This window comes from Gymnodraco acuticeps, unplaced genomic scaffold, assembly GCF_902827175.1.
Source record: "Gymnodraco acuticeps unplaced genomic scaffold, fGymAcu1.1, whole genome shotgun sequence".
NCBI classification, from domain to species: Eukaryota; Metazoa; Chordata; class Actinopteri; order Perciformes; family Bathydraconidae; genus Gymnodraco; species Gymnodraco acuticeps.
The window spans coordinates 757078-774583 of record NW_022991375.1 but is presented as its reverse complement, the minus strand read 5'-3'; positions in this window follow the sequence as shown (position 1 = coordinate 774583).

The window sequence follows — 17506 nt, the reverse complement described above, 5'->3', positions numbered from 1 at the left end:
ATTATAATGATAATGAAGTTATTTATTTTGCAATGTTCTGGCATATAAAGAAAGTGTCATCTGATCCAGAAGACTGAAAAAGATAATATTGAAGTAGCTGGATTGATCTCAACCGTGTTACAATTTTGGGTCCAGAACAGGCCTTATTTCACTGAAGACATTTTAAAATAGGAAAAGCACAGGTGTCCAAACACGTAATTAAGCTACTTTGTGTTTAGGACAATGCATGCTGGCTTACTTGGACACTTAAATATAATGGAGCCATCGTTAACATGATTGGTAACACCTGCGGTTCTTCCTCTCTTCTGTCTTTTGACATAGCTGTTCACTATTATTTCACTTAAGCCTTCTCGCGTTAAGAAATAGTTTATTTCACAGGTGGAGTTTTGACTAATCAATCAATCAATCAATGTTTATTTATATAGCCCAATATCACAAATGTTACATTTGTCTCAGTGGACTTCACAGTTTGTACAGAATATCAGTATGACAATACGACACCCTCTGTCCTTAGACCCTTACATCGTACAAGAAAAAACTTCCGGAGAAAACCCACAGTTTAAAGGGGAAAATGGGAGAAACCTCAGGGAGAGCAACAGAGGAGGGATCCCTCTCCCAGGACGGACAGACGTGCAATAGATGCCGTGTGTACATTGAAAAGATAATACATTTGCAACATAGGTAGTCCAAATATTTGGAAATGCATGTGTGTATAATAGGAAGATGAATCCACGAGGATATCCATCCAGGACCTATGATCCAGGACCACAGCCACGACTCAAGATCCAGGGCTTGTAATCTGAGAATGAACATGAAATACTTGAAACACAGGTGTCATTTATACCATTAATGAGGACTGCATTTAATTTAGGTATTTCTGATCCATGTGTGCATGCATACTCACCTAATGTCCTACTGGGACCCTTAAATGAAATTGAGGCATTGTTTATACAGTAAGTAGGCCTACCACATGTTCTTTTCCTGCTGTGAGAAAAGTAGATATGAAGCTACAGTCAGAAGCCAGCTAGCTAAGCTATATAACATTAATGTTTTTAGCAAAACCTGTGATTGTCATTCTTTGTATCAAAATGCCTGCTATGATAAAGAGATGTCTGTAGCCTATAATAGAGATACAGAGCTACAGTCAGAATAGTGATATGTTATTAGAAAAACCTGTCACAATGTGTCAAAATGCCTGTTGTGGAAAAGTAATATCTGTAGGCCTACTGTAGTTACAGCTACAGCCAGCAGCAGCCAGCTAGCTTAGCTTATCCGTTTCCCTGAAAATGGGGAGACGATTGCATGGCTCTTTCCAAAGGTAACCAACTCAGTCTCGCGGCATTTCGTGTTATAGTCACGAAATTAATTTGATCTATTGATTCGTGTTCACCAACACGACTTATGCATTTTTTTTTTGTCACACAAAACGATAAAAGCAATGTATTTCTATTGGTAGTATATTTCTGCAACACGTCTTTTTGTCCGGTTGGGGACCAGAAGCTGTGTGGTTCATAAAAACATTTTCTTACTCAATATCTTACCCTAAGCCTAACCCTTTTATTTTCAATTGTATAATGTCGGAGTTTGTTTGCCGACTGCGAGGAAAATAAATGGGGCTCAGAGCCTCAGAATAGGGGAGAGGGGGGTCAATTGAGCCAGTGGGTAAATTGAACCACCCCTTGTAACCAGGCAACGCCTTATAGTTGTAATCACGTGACTAGAAATTATGCAAGCTCCTCCCATTTCTCATTGCCTGTGAAAGAGAGATGCTCATTGTGGTCTGGTAAGTAAACATTTTTACAAAAAAAAACGTTTTTTGCTTGTCAAAGTAAATGTTCAAGATGTCAGCTATATCGGCTGTTTAAACACATATATTGTATATGTTGATGTGTTGGCAGCGTATTAAACCATGTGAATCATTAAGCTAAAGATCACTCTGAATTTTAATGCTCGGCTATTTCTTCTAAAATGGTGGCTGTGGGGTAAAGTGAACCATGGGCCTTGGGGTAAGTTGAGACAGTTTTTCAATGGAGAAATTAATGAAAGTAGGCCAAGTTGATAATAAGAGCTCATTGTAGGCTACATTTAAAGTTGAATTTACCCTGTTTGATTGGTAAGATGTATGAAATTGTATCACCATTTGTATGATTACTTTTCCTTTTATCATGTTAAAAAAAAATCAATCAATTCAATCGAAATTTATATATAAAATATTTGAAAAAATAAACTTGTATTTGGTTTGTTATTGTTTAAAGTTACCTTTAAGATTTGTTGTAGGTATGCCCAGGTTTGAACAGGTATGCCCAGGTTTGAACAGTGGTTCAATTTAGCCCCTGACCTGGATCAACTTACCCCTAACCCGGGGCAAGTTGAGCCACAAGACCACTTTTTTTTAAGAAGTAATATTTTCACTGCCCTTGATCAAATATTAATTCTTATCATTGCCATTGATCGGAGACATCCTGAATTATAGGTGTAATTTTACTATGTGTCATTACTCCTTAGAGGACAGCATAACTAAAAAATGGCTCTCCCCTACTGGAATCTGTATTTTTGAATTTTTTTAAGGATGAATGTTTGTAAAAATGCGAAAATCGTGTTGGTGAACACGAATCAATAGATTAATTTCGTGACTATAACACAAAATGCCGTGAGACTGTGTTGAAGATAACATACTCTGATTGCAAGCATCTCTAAAGCTTGCTAATTAACAAACAACAAATCTGTGTTGAAACCTGGTTTTACAGGGGGTGAAGTAAGGTCACAAAAGCGTACGGATACACACTTTGATGTCAAAATTCACACTTTGTCAGCAACTGTTCAACAGGTGTATGTTAAGAGTCTAGACTAATATCTGTTGAACAACGCACATTTATACACCCTTACTGAACACACACACATTGCTATCATCATTGCTGACATATCCTAATTAATTGATCCCTGAGGACTTGTTTTTGTTTAGTTGATTTTTCCCTGCAGCTCATTAAGAAGGGAGAGAGAGACTGAGCAGTGTGTGGATCAGAAAGAGTGAGCAAGATATTGCTGAAAGGTCTACCGAATACTGTGAGGACATCAAGCATACACAAAAGCCAGTTGTGTGTGTGTGTGTGTTTTCAAACCCAAGTAGAAGCAACAGGCCTTCATTATTCAATTGTGAGATAACAAAACCATCCCCTGAAGGTTACCTTGACATAGAAAACATCCAAAAGAACCTCAGCGAGCTTAGGGAAGGTGTCTGTCAATGTGATTATGTATTCAGGTAAACGTAACACACAGCCTGATGAAATAGCACCCTGACGATCAGAGAGATGCGATTATATTGCACCTGTTTTCACGGGGCGAGCTTAGTTGGAATGAGATTTAAATGGATGTGAGGAAATAGTGATAAGCTGTTTTTTATGGTTAGCTGGATAATTGTTTTGTTCAGGATTATGGATGTAGTGATGGGTAAAAGCTCTTTAAAGCAGTCACGTTTGTTTGTATCTGTGGAATAGGTTACCTTCCTGTTCTGTGTGAACATAAATCTTTAAGACAAGTCAGAGGATTCATCACGGCAACTCGTAGCATAGGGTGTTAGATAACAATACAAGTGAAAAAGCTTAAATAGATGTTTTTCTTTATCGCAGCCTATTTTTTTTCACAGAATTGCAGAATGCTTCACAGGATAGAAATAAAGTCTGAAAACATACATATGAAGCTATAAAAAGACAGTTTAAACGATTATGGAGGACTAAAGCCGCAATTAAGTAATAATTAATTAATTAATGAAATAATGAAGAAAAATATGAATAAATAAAGCTTTAAATATAAAATAAATGTGCAAATTACTTTAAAAATAAATAACATGTATTCATGTTTCTATTTTTGTGAATATTTATTTAATTTCAAATCAACCTGCATATGCATTTTAGAATTAAGGCTTTTATTTCTCAATTTCTTCATATATGATTATTATTTATTCCTTTTCTTTTCTTACAATGGCAGCTTAGGTACTCGTTAAACAATAAGTTGCTGTCCTCATCAGAAAATCAATATAATTCGTTGTTGGTTGTTAGCTTAAAGACATGTTTCCTGTTGTGGTAATGGAAATATTGACTGGCCACTCCAAAAGAAAAGGTTAAACAGAATTTTTTTTTAAATTGTATACCCCTGGAAATAATTACTACACTTTATTCTTTACTCTTACATAACTATGTATGCTGCGTGTATTTGTTGTCGTATGTTGTGATGTTTTTGTTTTGATGGCACCTTTCATTGTACATGTATAATGACATTAAATGATTCTATTATATTATATTATTACCCTGCAAAATAACTTACTTTGATTAATCGGTTATCAGTATTTTTGTCATTTTCTGTAAGTTGAGAAACAAATAATTTCAACACTACTGGGAAACATCAACAGATAGTGGCACTACGTGGAAAAGCAGACAACGAGGGTATTGTGATAAACAAAAATAGGTAACAAGATGGTGAAATAAGGCCACACAGCCTGAAGAGCAAGAGGTTAGCTTCTCCTCTCCATCTGAATTATATTAGCTTTATTAGATAAGATTTGATTTGTGAGTCTCCCATTTCCTCTGCCCTGTCCTCGCTGACACACGCGATGCCGAGGAGATTTCACCGAATGTCTCCATATGAGATCAGCCATGTCGAGAGCTGGCGGGAGAGAACACACACACACACCATCAGACACACACCATCAGACGCACACACACACAGGTGGAAACACTTGTCGTTCAATTGGGGACAGAGTTAATGTCAAGAGGATCAGTGGAAGCAGGAAGTGGCGGTAAAAGGGTCAGAGAAGAAAAACCTGAAGGGTAGAAATCTCCGGGGAGAAGCCATCAAAAAGCCTGTGTTGAATTATAGATCCACCTCCCCCTGCCATACATGAGTCAATGCATGATGTAGTTACGTCGCTCTCTTCTAAAATGCATGACATACTGGTTGAGCTTTTCCATCGATGATATATGGATCACACATCATATATCATCTGTTGATCATGATAAATCTCACGGGGTGACATTCAATGATGCTGTCTTGTAAAATCACACGTAAAGAAAAAAGGAGCTGAAGGACGTTTCTTCTCAAGGGTTAGAAATAATATACAAATATTATTCACACATATGTGACACTGGAGCTGGGATTCCTTTCAATACAACCTGCATGCATAATGCATACATGCCCACTGGCACTACACTACTGGTGTCTCACTTGGAAATATGGTGTTAAATAATGAATGGTATCTCCCCTGTTGATACACAGATGTATAGATAAGAATGGAGGTGAATTTGCACCTTGATCATGTATGCATTGTGCATGTGTGTGAATGTAATGGGGCCATCAAAAATGGATTTCGCTCCATGGAAAACATCTGTCAGATAAATTAGAGCAGTGGTTCTCAACTGGTGGGTCGCGACCCAAAAGTGGGTCGCGGACCCGTTTCGAGTGGGTCGCGGATGTGTGAGTGAAGAAAAAAAAATTGAAAAAAGAAAATTGAAATCTTTTTTTTCTTTTTTGGGGAAAAAGTCAAACTTTTATTTTGAAGGCCCGATTTTCTAACGCTGTACATGCAGCAGGCATTGGACTGGAAGTACCGGAGATCATAAACGGTTTTGAAAACTTCTGTTTTAGTGATCATCTTCTCAATAAAACATCTTTGCTGATGTCGACCCTTACCCACAATTTAAAGTAATTCACACAGACTTCTCCTCTTTGCTCTTCTCTCTGTGAGGAGCAGCAAGCTGTCAGAACTAAGTGAAAAACAAACAATGGCATAAAATATTATTAATATGTCGGGTAGTAGCTAATACATTAATTTATTTTCTTCTCAGAGTGTGCCAGAATGCGTAGTTTATATGTAAGTATTTCTAAAAATCTCCTGGGGGACAATCCTCCCAGACCCCCCTGCTGGGGTTTGGTTTTCAGCATGTGTGCCTTTTTATGTTACACAGTTCAGCTTTGATTTCATCATCTCATTAAACCTTTTTTTTAAAGCATACTTTAGTTCTGTGAAGGATAAGGGATATATGCACTGTATCTTCACTTTCATTCATAATGTTTGCTGAAAAGCGTATATTACAGCACGATTTTTTGTTGAATAGATTGTGGTTCGAAATGTTGGGTCGTGATTTATTGACAAAGTAAAAAGTGGGTCCCGAGGCCTGACCAGTTGAGAACCACTGAATTAGAGGACTCTTCAAGGCAAGCAGTACGAGGAGTGTGAGTAAAGCTGCTGTTGCTCATTAGTATCACTGTGACCTTAACCTAGCAAGGTGGCTAACTTGTGTCTATGTCATTCCCTCTAAATGATAATGCAATTCTGCTGAGAATGTCTTGTTTTGTTAAAAGCAAGAGTAGCCATTCTTATATCACTGCAGTGTGTGTGGTACTTGGCCTTTTTTTGACCTTTGGTCTTCGAGCAACATCGCTTTTCTTACTGCAAAATGTGAAGTTGTCAGTCTGTGGATTTAAAGCATATAGTCTTCATTGATGAAAAAGCCCCTTTGTCTTTCTGTAACACTGTTATCAAGCGTGACAACCCCACCATCACAACATACTGTTACATCTGAGACGGTGTCTTCCCAGAAAACACAGACAGACACATGTGCAAGAGACAACTAAGGCACAGTATCCAAATCACATAACTAGAGATCTGATCTTTGAACCTGCATCACATGATCCTTAGACGTTGCTATGCTTCATTCAAAAGAGGTTTCAACTAAAACAATGTCTGGCATATATTTTTATTTGGACTTTAAGAAATAAACTAACACATTTTACCTGTAATTAGGGCTGTCTTTTTTTTTGTATCTTACTGTCGTACCATTGTGAAACATCCTTCAGCAGTATATACACTTACCAATAGAGCCACTTAACTGATTATATATAGTTTAATCAAAAACATACACGTAAAATCCACCTCAATGATCACTTAGGAACTGGATGTTTGTATTTGCAGAGACCTTGCCCTTTAACTGGACTTTAAGTGAAAGTATACCCATTGTATTTAATAGTGATATTCCACTTCGGTTAGAAAGTGTGTCATCCTGTCTGTAGTGATGACACTACTTACTGAGAAGTGTACATTTGCTGCCTAAAATAGTAAAGGCCATATCAGACAACAATAGTGAAAATACACTTTCTACAAATTTCATTTCTCCAAAAGTATAGACGGCCAGTGACGTAAAGCTTGTGGGTATTTCCCATTTGACAGTCTCATGATGAGATAAGTGATCTTTGGTGTGCGCTGAAAACCCCTAATAGTCCAGACAGTGTGGACAGTATAACCACAAGATGACTGCCTGCAGTACAGTGATACTATTTAATTTTGACTTCCTTTTTCTTATGTTTTCTGTTCACCTGACTTTATTATATACTAGTGCAAACAATGTGATATTAAGGCAATCCAAATAATTCTCTGTTCTTCCCTGCTCCTTAATTGTCTTTGAATTATGAATAACTCCCTAATCTGTATACGCTTGGTAAAATCCAGACATGCGTAGTACAGGGGTGATATATTTAGATTTCTGGAGAAAGAACCGAATCCCTCCTCTCTCTCTTCCTGTCTGTCCCTCTCTGTTTGAGTGTGTGTGTTAAATACAGATAGAGTGTAAAGCTCGGTCCTCGTCTCTCTCAAACTGCAGCTCTTATGTAAGCCTGGCACTGTGATGGAGGCAACTTCCGCACCCCCCCCCCACCCCCAATCCACCCTCTCTCTTTCTGTAGCATCTTTGCCATTCTTAGCAGACTGGGGCTTACTATAAATATTTGATATGGCACAGTGCATGTGGGAAAATGTATTTTTAGCCTCTTTCAGTGCAGTAGAAGCCCTCTCTCTGTGATGCCAGACAGCTTTTTGGTGTGGATTAATTCGCCTCGTCTGTGCATTAGAGTTGGCCTTGATTAATGAAACCAATCAATTCTCACTGATGTCCACTGGCAACAGTTACAGCATTGATTGTCAACGATTTCCTCTAAGGTAGGATATGCTGTGTGAGCCCTAAATTCAATAAAGTCCCCGTTTTAAGGACCTGCGTCTGAGGTGAATGTGTGGATTTTACACAAGTTGATCCCTCACTCCCAAAGGACAATTAGAAAGATAGAGGCACCGATAGCAAACGACGGAGACTGCGAGGGAAAATCAAAGAAGAGAGAAAGCCATTGCAGACGTCGCCAGCGAGGGATGGGATGTTAAAATGCAAAGCACGCCCTTCCCCCGGCCAACAGGACATGCATGCATGAACATGAGCGGCAGACAGCGGTCACACACTCACAGTCGCAGTGCTGCAAACAATCATGGATGTAAGCCTCAGCTCAGATATAAGAAATAATGGAAAGATTTTAAAACAAACCACTAATCGGTAGTTAATAGTCCTCATCCTTGGATCATTAGCTTCATCAGTGATACAAGTTGTGTGTTTCAGTGCATGGACAGAGAAGGAGCTGTTTAGTTTTCAATCAAGACTCAGAACATGATGGGAGTATGAATGTTAGTAACAAAAACACAATCTGTCTCTCTGCCTTTTTTACACCCGCTCTTTTTGCTGCTGTATTTTTCAACAAGGCTGCAGGTAACTGGGTCGATAACACACACTAATAACTAATAACACTCATATCCAGAGTGCCCTCAACCTAACCTTGATCAATGCTTTAAAGGGTCATGATTGGATGGAAGCTACAAAAGCACATCAAGTGCCTTCCTTCCTTCCTTCCGTACTGATTTTATAAGCTCTCCGGTAAGACGCTGAATATAAATCAGACTCATTCAAAGCCATCATGTTTCATTGGATGTGTGCTGTGTTTGAACTGAAAGAATACTCGCTCAATACAAGCTTTCACGGAGCGAGAAATGATGAGAAAGTGTCGGAGCAACAAATGCTATGGCAACAACCTTGGTGGATGTTTTGAGGATTTTATTGGATTTTCTCTCCTCCAGTTCTCCTTTCCTTAATTCATCTCTCTCCTCCTGCCTCTCCTTTCCTCGTCTTCTTTCTGACAGGACAGCAGCCATCCTGACTGCTAACGAGGGACTTTTTGTGTGTGTGTGTGTGTGTGTGTGTGTGTGTGTGTGTGTGTGTGTGTGTGTGTGTGTGTGTGTGTGTGTGTGTGTGTGTGTGTGTGTGTGTGTGTGTGTGTGTGTGTGTGTGGTGTGTGTGTGTGTGTGTGTGTGTGTGTGTGTGTGTGTGTGTGTGTGTGTGTGTGTGTTTGTGTGATCGCAGGAAAAAGACATAGAGAGAGTATCTGAGTGTCTTTGTTTGTGTTTGTGTGCCTGTGTTGGGATTTTTGGAAAAGGGATAGTCCAAGAGCAGAAAGAGACAGAGAAAAAATAAAGGGAGATGTGCTCACTTCCCTCGATCTGTTTCCTCACTGTTACTAGGCAACACCTGCAGGCATGCACTAAATAAAGCCTTATAATAAAGCAATATTCACCCCCCACCAACTCTCTCAAACTCCAACTTTCACTCTCTGTCTCTCTCCTTATCAACCTCATCCATCTCCTCCTCTCATTCATCCCTTCACTCTCCAGGACCCTTCACCCCATCATCCCAGCAACCATTACTTTCCTCCTCTTACAGATCCTGTTCTCTCCTGTGTTCCTCCTCCTTCATCCTCTTCACACCACCGGAAAGCAAGCCGGTGGAGGGGAGTTGGTTTCGGGCTGGTTTGACACTGAACAGGAATGACAGCACTCCTTAGTTTGATAAAAAAAACACAGTTAGGTAAATAACTTCCTCTGAGCTAGACTTTCTCCAGCTGCAGACGCAAATCAACAATAGCTAGGAGGACATATGGTTTTTCTTGGTCCATGATACCCAAATTCATTCAATCATTTATTCTTTATGGGAGATAAAGACTGCCAATATCTCTTTCTTTGCGTTGATTTTGCTAGTAATTGAGGAAAAAAGCAGTAGTGTTTTCAAGTCACTGTTGAATAACTAAATTTCTAGTATTAACTTCTAACTAGTGCCAGGGTTGCTAAAGAATGACTTGGTAACTCTTCTAAAGACTTTACAAATAAGTAAACGAGTTGTTAGGAAACACCTGTAGCGCAAAAAGTGAGCAAAAAGTCACAATAGCATCACAAGCTGTAGCATGACTCAGGTAAAATGCTATCGTGCTAACCTAGCTAAGGTTTTTTATTTGACGTATGTTGTGTCATTTTTGCACAATTTTAAATCCTCCAGTTTACATTATTTGCATTTTTTTAAATAGGTGAAAAGTTTCAACTGTTTATTCGATCGCATTTGTTCTATTAGCGTCACATATTAGCAAGTTAAATGTAATGTATCAGTTGGCTAAGCTAGCCAACATTTACACCTTGCAGTATATTTAACTACTCTATTTTGTCCATAGAGCATTTCAGACATGGAAGGAATTCCTTCTGTCTCTGACTCACATAAGCACCTACATTTCACCTATGAACCTGCAATAATTTGAGCGCAAAAGCCTCATAACGTGCTTTATAGAATGGCCAACACAAAAATAAATACATCTGTCTTCATCATGGGGAACCAAACCATCATGAAAAGAATTGTGCAAATGTGGGTGGATATAAAATGTCTTCACCTCTTAGTACAAGTTACTGTATGTAGTCTTTTTATTCAATTTGTGAAATGCTCTTTTTTTATATTTGTTGTGTAATTCTCTCATTGCAAAGTGCCTCAGAACACCTTTGGAGCACAAATAAACCAGCATCAACAAACCGCCTCCACAGCATCAACAGAAACACTCTTCATCCTTCTCGCTTTGAGCTACCATCTTATGTATACATCTGCTGCCTGTATATGGAGCATTTCATGCATTCTTTAAGGCTTCTGCGGTGGTAAGAGCCTGCAGAACTATTTTCTGTTACTGTACTTTACTGAGAAAATTGTATTTGCAACTTTTGAGCCGTGAAGTGCAGAAAAGTTGAGTGGTACGAGCATTAAGAACGATGTATCTGGATGCAAGCATTGCTTTTAATAGTTAATCCAATGCAGTATTATTGTGTGTGTGGAACAGCTGACTTGGCCTTCACGTGGATTCTGCCCTGTGCCCTTCAATTCATTTACCTTGAGAATATTATTATTTCTCTGTTGGTGATTTGTCAGCATGAGGGCTGAGGTCGCAGGGAGGGATAGAAAGAAAGAGGAAGTATTTAAAGACAACACACTTGGGGAACAGGCAGGTAAAGCTAACCCCAAACTGTCATCCTGACATACGACCCCATATTTCTCTGCATGCTGCTGAGCAGGATACATTTTTGCACCGTTTTTGGAATCAGTCAACCTGACAGTCAGCAAGTAAGAACAGTTTGTAAGCAATGTGCTTGGGCTGTGCAGGGATCTGAGTCTGACTGATAAAAATGGGATTTGGGCTTTGAGACTCCCAAAAACCAACCGTGTAAAGCCTGGTAAACAATAATCAGGCATGGGTAGTAACAAATCAGCTTTAATGGCATTACTTAATTGCAATACAGTGAAGTGGATTCCGTTGAAGTTAAAGAAAAAATGTATTTTAAAATCCAGAGCAACGTACTTATTTCAACATTTCACAGTTTCACAAAATAGTTTATAACGTAAGAAAAAATAAACTTTCACAGGCTTATTTTGTGTGTAAAGCAGAGAAGGGGACAGAGCATGATTTGTAGGACAATTGCTTCCATTTTCTAATCCAGCAATCACAATACTGGACAAACAGGGACATTTGCATGTAGGTTAATTTTATTTAACGCTTACGTGTATAGCATCTAACGTCATCTAACGATGACGGCAGCATTTGTAATATTGATGACAGAAATTGCACTGTACTGTGATGTGGTTGCCATTAATAATTTACGTCCAAAATAATGCCAAAAATGTAACCTTTTTTGTCTTCATTTGACTATTTGGTATTTAGGTAATCCAAAAGTAATGTAAAGTACTTTATTTTAACAGTGTGATACTCTGTTAAGGTAAGTGACTATGTTTTTCAAACAGGTTATTAAGTATAACTGGGGATATAATACTGGAAAACACATGCATCTGCCCTATTACCAAATTATTTATCGCACTGTATGATATTCAAATAATTAATTTGACCACATTTGAATAATAACACCCTGATATGGTCCTGATATTAGCTAAATGTTTGACCCTGTGTTGCTTGTCGCAGGGATAAAGTGATGTGTAAGCCGAGAGATTCATGGTGATGTGGGCACTGCGCTGCTGGTGATTACCACGAGTGTGAAGAGGACTCAAGTGTACCTCTTGTCTTTAATTCAGCCTAATGCAGGAGTGGGTGTTTACTCACCTGCGAGAGATGATTTCACAACACATTAGAGGTAAAATCAGGTTTAAACACCTTGGACACATTAAGTCCTAATGATGCTATAAGAGGAGTATATACACACACACACACACACACACACACACACACACACACACACATGTATGCATAATCACACGTTTATCACGAGTCAGGGAGACAGGAAAGAAAGGATTACAAGCTGTGAAAGCTGCAGCCTCCATGTGTGTATCATAGATAGAAAGACAAATCTGAGTGCCACATGCATGTTGGAAGGCAGCTTCTTTAAAATTGATATAGTTTGAGGGTGCACGTGCACAAAAACACACACAGGCTTTGCACAATAACACTATCAGACAGAGCCAACGTCCATAGCCAGAGATTTACCAGCAGATTTTAAAAGGGCGAGCTGTGTGTGTGTGTGTGTGTGTGTGTGTGTGTGTGTGTGTGTGTGTGTGTGTGTGTGTGTGTGTGTGTGTGTGTGTGTGTGTGTGTGTGTGTGTGTGTGTGTGTGTGTGTGTGTGTGTGTGTGTGTGTGTAGAGCTGAGTGGGCTTTGGTTTAATCCAAACATGAAACACAACACCACACACATACACCACCCCTCCCCTCTGTCTCTCTCCCTCTTAGCGTGTCTGTGTGTGTGCTTGTGCGTGCCTAAATGTGCCTCCCTCAGTCTCTTAGCGTTGCGTAACAGCTTGATTATATAATCCCAAACATATATGCATGTCCACGGGGCTGAGCGCTAGTGCATGAAGCAAGAGCATCAAACTGAAACGGGTGATGATGAGGAGGAAGAGGAAACAGGAAAAGAAAGGAGAGGTGAGGAAGGGACAAGACTCAGGCATTGTGGGTACATGTTGTGTCTGGTTTAGTGACAAATGACACATTTAATCATTTAGGTCATGTTAAAGTAAGATCATCTAAAGGTGAGCAGAGGAGGTGGCATGTTTTATATGATACCTAGAAATACTGCAAGGTAGCAACCAAAGGATGATATGTCAATTTTACAAAAAATACAAAATACACTTTTCTTGTAGCTCTGCTTTGGTGTATGTATGTAGAAAAATATAGCTGGTTGAATTTATTCACCTGCGAACTTGAAAACTCGCAAGGCAATTCCCTTCAGAAGGAGTTTCTCTCCCACACACTCCCCCCCCCCCCCCCCCCCCCTGAAAGGCCTCCATTGGACTCCTCATTTCAAACCTTTATTTATCCAGATTGTCCCTTGAGATCATAGATCTCTTTTTCAAGGCAGGGAGACCTGCAGTCGCTGTAGTCCTTTGTTTACTACTGCCAAATCACCATGTAACCCTACCATTATAGGCTAGGGTTACGGGCTAATGGGCGGGGCATATCTAAGCGGTTGACCAATCACAACAGAGCCGGCCGGCTACCAATCAGAGCAGACTGGGCTCTGGTTTCAGACAGGGGGTGAAAAGAGGTGCTGCAGCACAGGCAGTATGAGAAAAATAAAGAGCTTTTTGAACATTAAAACATGGAAACATGTCACAGTAGAGGCACAAAATAGGCCCTTTCAGTAAAGTACCTATTTATTTGTACTTCAGTGAAGGACTTGAGTTAATGTTCTTAGTTGCATTACACAAATAGGCTTCAATTTGCACTTTATACTTGGATGAAAAATAAATGTGACGCCTTGATAAATATCTCTGTACCACTCAAAAATGGAGAAAACAGTGCTCTAGTAACAATGGTGGTGTTTGGAGAGAAAACTAAAAGCGGAGACTTGAATTGAGATGACAGTTTGGGAACATTTTCTGAGCTTCTGGAGGCCATGAATGCTTTCAAAAAACTCCAGGGTGAAAGATAATCAAAATGTAAAGAGGAAGTGAGTGTTGGGAAAGAAGAGGAGAGAGTGAGAGAGGATGAAGGACAAAAGAGACATGAAGTTAATGGATGTGTCCCTGTGCTGAGTTCATTTTATTACTAGTGTTAGTAAGGCTGGCAGTAAACTTTAAGGCTGAAGAGCAGAGGCATCACTCACACTGAAGAACCAGCGCAAACACTTCAAACACACTAAGGCTTAACTGAAGTAAACACACATTCATACGCAGGCTTAAATCGAACACACACTCCCACACACACAGACCGATGACTCACTGACAACTTTTGCCTTATCTCGGAACCTTTCTCTATCTGTTCAATTCGATTTATTCAGCCCATCTCTCTTCATCCTCTCAAGGCTTTTCATCATTTTCAACTCCTTCCATTTTCTTGTAGTCTACTCAGCCTGAAATAATGAAGCGTTTTTCTCGAGTCGTTCATCCCTGACTGAATCCACAAAGACTCCCCCCCACCTGCTGTGGCACAATATTATATTCACAAATACCATCAACACATCTCAACCCTGGTTTCCCTCCCTCTGCCATGCTGTGTGCAATGTCCAAGCATTAAGTCTTTCATTTCCACCTGTCTGTCATATTAGCAGGGATGAAGGTTGGAAATCAGCCTCATTTGGGGAATATGTCCCTTCACCCCCCTTGAAAAACAGTCAGTAAACAGCAAAATCATTCGACAGGTTACAACTTATTTACTCTTCCTCTCCTTTCTAGGCAGCAGGTGATATATATCGATATCCTCATATGAGATGAAATACCTTCTTTGATTCTGGATATCATAATATCATTTTAAAGACTGCACTAGACTGTCATTTTCTGATTTCAACTGACTGTTTTGGGACTCAAGGGACTTGTCTCTATTCTTGTTTTGCTCGATCTCAGTGCTGCATTAGATACTATCGACCATGATATCCTATTGCAAAGACTAGAGCACTTAGTTGGCATACAGGGAACTGCTTCTGTTCTGGTCCAGACTCTCGTCATCTCACGCCTAGACTACTGCAACTCCCTCCTGGCTGGTCTACCTGCATGTGCCATCCGACCTCTGCAGCTCATCCAGAATGCAGCGGCTCGTCTGGTCTTCAACCTTCCAACATTTTCCCACACCACGCCGCTCCTCCGCTCCCTTCACTGGCTTCCGGTAACTGCTAGAATCCACTTCAAGACAATGGTACTTGCGTACCATGCTGCGAATGGATCTGGCCCTTCCTACATCCAGGACATGGTTAAACCGTACACCCCAGCACGTGCACTCCGCTCTGCATCAACCAAACAGCTCGCTGCACCCTCACTGCGAGGGGGACCAAGTTCCCATCAGCAAAAACACGTGGGTTTGCTATCCTGGCTCCAAAATGGTGGAATGAGCTCCCCATTGACATCAGGACAGCAGATAGCTTACACACCTTCCGGCGCAGACTGAAAACTCATCTCTTTCTACTCCACTTCGAGCGATAGAATTACTAACAAAGAATTGCTAACAAAGCACTAAAGGACTGGCTTATCTAAAGCCAGTTGAGTAGCACTTGAAATGTTTTTGCTCTATGAAGCCTGATGAACTTATATGATTCTGTTTTCTTCAAGTTTGTATTTTGTTGGTCGAACGCACTTATTGTAAGTCGCTTTGGATAAAAGCGTCAGCTAAATGCAATGTAATGTAATGCTTTAGGCTGGTTTAGGTCCTATCTATCTGAACGCTCTCAGTTTGTACGTGTCAACGATGAATCTTCCATGCAAACCAAAATTAGCCATGGAGTGCCACAGGGCTCAGTGCTTGGACCTATTTTGTTCACACTATATATGCTTCCGCTAGGCAATATTATAAGGAATCATTCTGTAAATTTCCACTGTTATGCGGATGATACTCAACTATATTTATCCATCAAGCCTCATAAAACCAATCACCTAAATAAAATTCAAGACTGCCTCAAGGACTTAAAAACGTGGATGACCTTACATTTTTTTATGTTAAACACGACCAAAACTGAAGTTATTGTACTCGGCCCAAAGAATCTACGAAACAAACTATCTAAAGATATACTAGTTATGGATGGCATTCATTTGGCCTCCAGTGAGACTGTAAGGAATCTTTGTGTTATATTTGATCAGGATTTATTCTTTAACGCCCACATACAATCAATCTCAAGGACCGCCTACTTCCATCTACGCAACATTGCCAAAATCAGGCATATCTTGCCTCAAAACGATGCAGAGAAACTAGTCCATGCATTTGTTACTTCTAGGCTGGATTATTGTAACTCTTTATTATCAGGGTGTACCAAGAAGTCAGTCAAGTCGCTTCAGCTGATTCAAAATGCTGCAGCTCGTGTACTAACCAGAGTTAGGAAAAGGGACCACATTACTCCTGTTCTGGCTGCCTTACACTGGCTCCCTATAGAACACAGGATATAATTTAAAATTCTTCTTCTCGCCTACAAAGCCCTTAATGGGCAGGCGCCATCTTACCTTAAAGAACTCATTATACCCTACTGTCCTACTAGGGCATTGCGTTCCAAGAATGCAGGGTTGTTGGTTGTTCCTAGAGTCTCTAAAAGTACAATGGGAGCCAGAGCCTTTTCTTATCAAGCTCCACATTTGTGGAATCAGCTTCCAGTTTGTGTTCGGGCGGCAGACACCCTATCCGTTTTTAAGAGTATGCTTAAGACCTTCCTTTTTGATAAAGCTTATAGTGATAACATAAAATAATCTAATAAGAGTGCATTGACGTAGATACGTTGTGCCTCTTCACCTATACATTTTAGTTCTTACTCTTTCACTTAAATCCTAAAAACTTAGATCTTATATTTAAAACTTTATCCAAACCTTTCCCCTCTATGACCTCTCGAGGTTTATTAGAGGGTAACAGGTTGCAGAGAACGCCTAGCCCGGCCGGGGAGTGTGGAACGTAGTCACTGACCCACTCCTACCTCTGACAAATTCAGGTTCCAATGGGGACCTTTTTCCCTGTGTGTGCCTCTCCACCTCTGTTTCCTACTTCTTACTTGCTACCCTTTTCCCTCAACCTATCCTAAGGGAGTGCATGTATGTAGACACGTTAGTTTAGCTGCTATAGGCTTGGACTGTTGAGGGGGGCACCTTACTCCGTCTTTCTGGCTGTTTGTACCTGTGTACTCTCATGTTCCGATACACATAGTTGATGATTATTTATCAAAGTTCTCATTGTGTATATATTAAAATCATCCAAGGTCAACATGGTAATGACCTCTCATGTTAAGACAACATGTACAGTATGGATCTACTTTAGACTCATTATATATATAATTAATTGTATTGTTATTTTTCAATTTTGAAATGTATTACCTCTTTGTGTATTATCTAGTTTCCCAGTGATTGTGTGTGTTCACCTGTTGCTCTTGTGTTT